The 7,536-nt window shown below is 36.0% G+C and overlaps 1 pseudogene across 1 annotated transcript; it reads left to right on the top strand.

Moving 5' to 3' along the window:
- The first annotated feature begins 6,354 nt into the window (after positions 1–6,354).
- On the top strand, positions 6,355–6,988 carry LOC128577537 (60S ribosomal protein L29-like; annotated as a pseudogene). Its single transcript, XR_008377586.1, has one exon. The product of XR_008377586.1 is annotated as a 60S ribosomal protein L29-like (transcript).
- The last annotated feature ends 548 nt before the right edge of the window (positions 6,989–7,536 follow it).

Raw genomic sequence — 7,536 nt, 5'->3', positions numbered from 1 at the left:
TGCCAGGATTTCAGCACCACAGCCTCTATATTACCTTTACTTGTGTCCTCATACTTTCACTGGTATAACACTTTAAATTTTTGTATTGTCCAATTAATTTTACATTTCTTTTGGATCTAGCAAAAATCTTATTGTATCAAGGAAACCCTACTAGGATAATAGGACAACTCATATTCAAGTCTCTCCAAGAAGTTATTTGAAGTCATTAAAGCACCTCTTGGTTTCCTAGGTCGATGTCACTCTGAGGGTACACTAGATATTGCATTCCTTTGGTCAATTCCACGATAAATGAACATGTTACATGAAAGATTTTATAAAAATAGGCTTAAATCCTCATATTTCTACTCTGCTTAAAAAATCTGTAGAATGTGCTCATTTTCTAGAGAAGCTTTTTTTGTGGGGGATGGGAGCTAGGACTTTTGGATTTCAACAGGTGTGTGGGACTGGACCTTGTGTGCTGCTTGTTGCTGTAGTTTTGATCCCTGAGCTTTGCTTTTTTTTTTTTTTTTTTCTAATTAAAAGTTCCTGTATAATACACCAGCACAAATGGGTGGCTCGTTTCATCTGAGACAAAGCAAACACAGGCTCTGATGCACTGATCTGAAGGGGTCGTTATCAGACGAAGAGGGTCTGGCTGCCTGTTACTGTCAGCCAATATGCAGAAACAGGGATAGATCCACCAAACTTTGTTTGAAGACCAGGATTCTGGAGAAAAGAGAGAGTAGCCTCTCCAAGACTGTTCTGTTCTTCCATTTCCACCATTACAGTTTTATTCATTTAAGTTCAAACTGAAGACCATGTTAACCCTTATCTTAAACAATAAGTGGCAGAACCCATGACTCATAAACAGTTAACAACATTCTAATTTGAAAGTTAATCTCCTAAATCAATCCACCTAAACTACTGAAGACAGGCATCTTTAGGGTGGGAGCTAAATTTATGAAACAGTAAGAATGGGAAACAGGGTGAAGGTCAGGCAGGACCCAAACTGACCAGCCCAGCTGTGTCATATCTGCCCTAGCCTGACAGACTCCATTTTATACTTGCTCTTCCTCAGGCTGCTCTCGAACCTGTGAGATCAGGCAATCTACCCGTCTTGGCCTCCCAGAGTGCTAGGATTACAGGTGTGAGCCACCGCACCTGGCTGTGAATTTTCATGTCTGTGCTCTTGGGAACAACTTCTTTTAATTTTTCTTGTCTAATATTTTATTATTGTTTAACTTTCCATTTTCTCTGTACTTATATTCCCTTTAAGGTTTCTAATATTGTTTATGTATAAATTGTGTCCTTATTAGTCTTGTTAAACTCTTTTATGAAAATCTTTTTTTAGGTTTTTTTTTTTTTTTTTTTTTTAACAATCTCACTCAGGCACCCTGAGGTAAAGTGTCCTAGAGTCATAAATCACAGCAACTTAAGTTTGGGGGCTCAAGTGATCCTTTTGCCTTAACATCCCAAGTAGCTGGAACTACAGGCACATGACACTATGCCAGGCTAGTTTTTCTATTTTTTTTCCCCTAGAGCTCTTCTCTATTGTAACCCATTAATGTTGGTTTATAATAAAAATACACAAATACACACACAAGGGATGGGATGGGCATTTAGGGCAATGATAGCTTTTTTATTTATTTTTTATCATTTGGGATTCATTGAGGTTACAATGAATTAGGTTACACTGATTGCAGTTGTTCGATAAAGTCCCTCTTAACCCCGGAATGGATTATCAACAAGCTGTGGGATATGTATACCGTGGATTACCATTCAGCCACTAAAAACGATGGAGATTTTACATATTTTGTATTAACCTGGATGGAGATAGGATATATTTTTCTTAGTAAAGCAACACAAGAATGGAGAAGCAAGAATCCTATGTACTCTATTCTAATATGATGGGAGTAGATGAGCTAATACAAAGTGAGGGTAGGGGAATGAGCAAGTGGGGAGAGGGAAGGGGATGGAGGATGGGGGTCACAGTGTATGGTACACTTCTTGGGGGCAGGACACAATTATAAGAGTTTTTCTATTTTTGGTGGAGATGGGATCTCTCTTTGCTCAGGGTGGTCTTGAACTGCTAAATTCAAGCAATCCATTGGCCTTGGCCTCCCAGAGTGCTGGGATTACAGGCGTGAGTCGCTGTGCCCTGCCAGAATCTTTTTTTTAGAAAAGACCCATATTTTGGTTTTGTTAATTTACTATATAGTTTGTTTTCTATTCTATTACATTCTTCTGTTACTCTTTTACCTTTCTTCAGTTTTTATAGGATTATTCTCTTATTTTTATAGCTGTTTTTCAAAAACATCTTTCTTGATTTTAATACATGCATTTATTACTGTAAGTATGCCTCAAATAACATTTTAGCTGCTTTCCTCAAGTTTTGACAAATAGTAGTACTTCTACTGGTAAGTTCTAAATATTTTGTATTTCTCACTTTTTGGTTCTTTATAATAAGTAGAGAAATTTTAGTCTCTTACTCCTTAATGGCCTGACTCCTGGAAACCAATGCTTGCTTTCAGGGTTGGAGTTTTTGAAGTTCTGTGCCTTCAGCTTTGCTCACTTCATTGCATTTCAGTTTTGTTTCTGGTGCACGAATATGTTTATCTTGTGTTTGATCTTAGTTATGTCTTTCTGATTTTCTTCTATTTTTCTATCAATACTATATTTTCATGAATACACTGTACCATCATCACTGGAGGTCACGTCTCAATTTAGCTTTATAGATTACTTGAATATCTCAGACTTTATTAGGGTGGGTAATTATAATAAGAAAAATGAGTATCTATAATTAAGATTGTACAGCATGTTGAATAAAAGGGAGAAAAGTACTGAGTCAATTATATAGATAATTGGTGTAAGCATTAACAAATATAGGAATGGGCTTAGCACCCGTAGCTCAGTGAATAGGGCGCCGGCCACATACACCGAAGCTGGCGTGTTTGAGCCCAGCCCAGGCCTGCTAAACAACAATGACAACTGCACCCCCAAAATACCCAGGCATTGTGGTGGGTGCCTGTACTCCCACCTACTTGAGAGGCTGAGGCAAGAGAATGGCTTAAGCCCAAGAGTTGGAGGTTGCTGTGAGCTGTGACACTATGGCACTCCACTGAGGGCAACATAGTGAGACTCTGTCTCAAAGAAACAAACAAATAAAAAACAAATATAAGAATGGATATGGAGAATGCAAGACAATAAATCATTTACTTTCTCAGTATGGTTGGGAGTTCATTGTCTCGAATTTCCAACATAAGTTAAGTAAACTCAGATTTAGGCAAAGCTTTAGTCTCTGCATAGGAGGTTATTCTGCATAGCCCCATAGGCAGATATCACAACAGTTGCCTGTAGAAAGATTGTTCTAATCTACAGATAAAGACACACATCTGCTGCCTGCAATTCAAAGGAAGGCATAGCTGAAGTATGATTGAAACATAGGCTTCCATTTCTCTCTTAGAAAAAGTAGGGGATTGGTTTATTTTAAAGTGTTCTTCTCTTTAATGTGACCTGCTGGGTGTTTATAAGACAAATTTGGCAAACTCTTTTGAATATACAAAGAGTAAATTTTCTGGGAACAAATGGAATCACTAGTAGAAAAGATGAATTCTGTGTCCCCAAATTTTCCCTCTTTGTATTTATGACCCAATTCCTATATCTTTTTCCTCCCTCATTTCTCCTCCTTTTCTTCCCCTTTTAATTTTTTCCCTGTTTCTTAGTGACTGTAGTTGAGTTAGAGGAGATAGACAAAAATTTGTTGTCAAGAGCTTCCAATTTTTAAAAAAGTATCATTTTATAGTAGAAAAAGATTGAGAACTTTTGACTTTGATTAGAAATTAAATTTTATGCTTCCAAAACCAATTAAAGGTCAAAATTTATAATGTTTATCATGATAGTGAAAAAATTTATAATTAACTAGTTCTAAAACAGGAATTATTTCATAACATTTAAACTTTTTGTTTATTCTATACTTCTTTTTTCTTCCCAAAATTATGTTTTGTGGATGGGAGGATTAATTTTATGTCTCAACTGGATTGGGCTACAGATTGCCTAGATATATGGTCAAACATTATTTTGGGTGTCTGTGAAGTTGTTTGGGGATCGTACTAACATTTGAATTGGTAGACTGAATAAAACAGATTGGATGAGTGGGCTTCATCCAATCAGTCTAAAACCTGGCTAGAACAAAAAGGCTGGCTCTTCTGTGAGTTTGGGTTTGTTTCTTTGGAGAACCCTGACTAACAGAGCTGCTTATTGAAATTATGATTTAATAGTAAAAACCTTGAAATAAAGCCTTTCCTATGGATTGAGATCATACTCTTTACACAGTTTCACACTTGGCATATTTACTTAACATTTTATTTTAAGCATTTCCTTATGCTATTAAGTATTATTTTACAACATTTAACATGATAATAACATGTTTCAAGTGGCTGTATGTTAGGTCTTTTAATGAATGGAACATGATTTATTTAATGTCAGGTGTGAAACTGTGTGAAGAGTATGATCTCAACCCTGTAAAATAAATGCATAAGAGAGGCAAATACCCTATTACTCTAAACTGTCAAGAGTTATAACTTATAAAAAAAAGTCATAACTTCTGGATGGTAGGATTATCAATGATTGTTAGTTGTATTCCCTGTTCTTTTGAATGTACTCTCATAAGCTAATATAACTTTTATAATTAGAGAAGTATTATATTGAGGAGAAATTAAAAGATTTGATTATGTTTCTAAGTTGCAGGCGTTATTCATATAATTACTTTCCATTCTAGAAGAAATAAGAGTAAGAATTCTTGACATTTATATAAGTTACAGAAAGTTGATTCCCTAAATTGCTTGGAATAATGACAGAAAGACATTTCTCAAAAATTAAGCCGAGGAATTATTCCTTCCTAGAATATGTGCTTAATATGGATCCTTGAGTATTATCCCTTAGCTATGTCCTCGAATAAACCTTTTTGAGTGTCTTGTTCCTGGACTCTTCATTTATTTTACAACAGAGTTTAACTATTCCCTTGTATGACATATAATTTGTTTCCAGTGATTTTGCTATTACAAATAATGTTGTGTAGGCCAGGCACAGTGGCTCATGCTGTAATCATAGCACTCTGGGAGGCGAAGGCTGGTGGATTGCCTGAGCTCACAGGCTGGAGACCAGCTTGAGCCAGAGTGAGACATAAAAATAAAAAAAATAGCTGGGCATTGTGGTGGGCGCCTGTAATCCCAGCTACTTGGGAAGCTAAGGCAAGAGGATTACTTGAGCCCAAGAGTTTGAGGTTGCTGTGAGCCATGATGTCACAGCACTCTACTGAAGGTAACAAAGTGAAACTCTGCCCCGATCCAAAAAAAAAAAAATAAATAATGTGATGTTATTTGTACATAATTTTTTTTTTTTTAATAAAAGTACCGGAATGTTTTGAGTATGTGGCTTGTAGTAAGTTTTTAAATCCATAAGTATGAGTCTTTTAACTTTGTTCTTTTTAAAGATAGTTTTGCTATTTGGGGTCCTTTGGCATTTCATAGGAATTTTAAGATGGGTTTTCTATTTCTGTGAAAAAATGATATTGAGAATTTAATAGGAATTCCATTGACTCTGTAGATCACTTTGGATAGTATTGTCATCTTAATATTAAGTTTTCCTATCCTTGAAGTTGAGTTGTTTTTCCATTTATTTAGGTATTTTAAAATTAATTTCTTCAATGTTTTATAGTTGTTGGTATATAAATCTTTTGGTTCCTTGTTTAATTTATTTCTAAATATTTTCTTCCATTATATTGTAATTTACAATTGATTCTATTTTAACTTACTCTAAAAAAAAAATTTCCTTTTTGGATCACTCACTGTTAGTATAAGAAATGCAAGTGATATTTGCATTTTGATTTTGTAACTTGTAATTTTGCTAAATTTGTTTATTAGTTTTTTTAAATTTTTTTTACATATACATGTGTTTATTAGGTTTCCACTTTTGCCTTCACAGAATTAAAAAGGCTTATAATTTAAGAACAATAACAATGTTTAAGATAAGGACTAGAAACAAAAACCTCACAAAGAATGAATGACAATAAATACATTCAGAAAAGAAATCAGATGATTGATGCATCGAAATATTAAGCAACAATAATAGTGCAAAGAAAGTAACATTCACATTGTCAGATAAGAGTATGTCTATTATAGAATGCTTTGATTCTGAGGTTCAGTATGGAGTCATCAGTTAACTTCTTATTGTTTTTCTAAAGTCTCAAAAAATAGACAACTAATTTAAAAAAACAGATTATGCCAAATCTTATAGGCAATAGAAAAAAAAGAAATATTTCAAAATCATTCTACTTAATCTGGATACACCTGATATTAAAATTGGAGAAAATCCCTTTTCTCTTCCGGTCGTAGGCGCTTCGGCCGTCGCGGGTTGCGGTGCAGACATGGCCAAGTCCAAGAACCACACCACACACAACCAGTCTCGAAAATGGCACAGAAATGGCATCAAGAAACCCCGATCACAAAGATATGAATCTCTTAAGGGGGTAGATCCCAAGTTCCTGAGGAACATGCGCTTTGCCAAGAAGCACAACAAGAAGGGCCTGAAGAAGATGCAAGCCAACAATGCCAAGGCCGTGAGTGCACGTGCTGAAGCTATAAAGGCCCTTATAAAGCCCAAGGAGGTTAAGACCAAGATTCCAAAGGGTGCCAGCCGTAAACTCAGTCAACTTGCCTACATCGCCCACCCCAAGCTTGGGAAGCGTGCTCGTGCACGCATTGCCAAGGGTCGCAGGCTCTGCGGCCAAAGGCTAAGGCCAAGGATCAGACAAAGGCCCAATCTGCTGCTTCATCTGCAGCTCCAGCTTCAGTTCCAGCTCAGGCTCCCAAAGGTGCCCAGGCCCCCACGAAGGCTCCGGAGTAGAGGCACCTGTCTGCCATGAGGACAAAAGGACTGGTGTGACCTCTAGGCTGCTGTCTGTATGGGGCTGGGGTCCTCCTGTGCTATTTGTACAAATAAACTTGAGGCAGAAAAAAAAAATAAAAAAAAATAAAATTGGAGAAAATATATTATTATAAAGGAGGAATTACAAACATATTTCACTTATAAATGAGGATTCAATATCCTAAAAAACATATTAACAACTTGAATTAAAAATTAATGTTTAAGTAATGTACTTTGGTCAGAATTAAATGCAATTTATGTGAGAATTAGTCACTATTTTCCTTTTTTTATTTTCCTTGCCCACACCCCTTCCCTCCTTCTCTGTCTGGTCTCCTCTTCCCCCAATTCCCACCATGTCATTAATTGTTATTAATTGTCCTCATATCAAAGTTGAATATATAGGATTCATACTTCTCCATTTCTTCACTAAGAATGATGTGTTCCACCTCCATCCAGGTTAGTACAATGCTGCGAAATCTCCATTTTTTGATAGCTGAATAATATTCCATGGTATACATATATGACAGCATACCAATCCATTCCTGGGTTGAAGGACATTTAGGCTGTTTCCACATTTTAGTGATTGTAAATTGGGCTGCGATAAATAGCCTAGTACAAGTGTCTTTATAATAA

The sequence above is a fragment of the Nycticebus coucang genome, chromosome X (assembly GCF_027406575.1).
Source record: "Nycticebus coucang isolate mNycCou1 chromosome X, mNycCou1.pri, whole genome shotgun sequence".
Classification (NCBI taxonomy): Eukaryota; Metazoa; Chordata; class Mammalia; order Primates; family Lorisidae; genus Nycticebus; species Nycticebus coucang.
The sequence above is the reverse complement of the archived record's forward strand: the minus strand, read 5'-3'. Positions and strand labels throughout refer to the sequence as shown.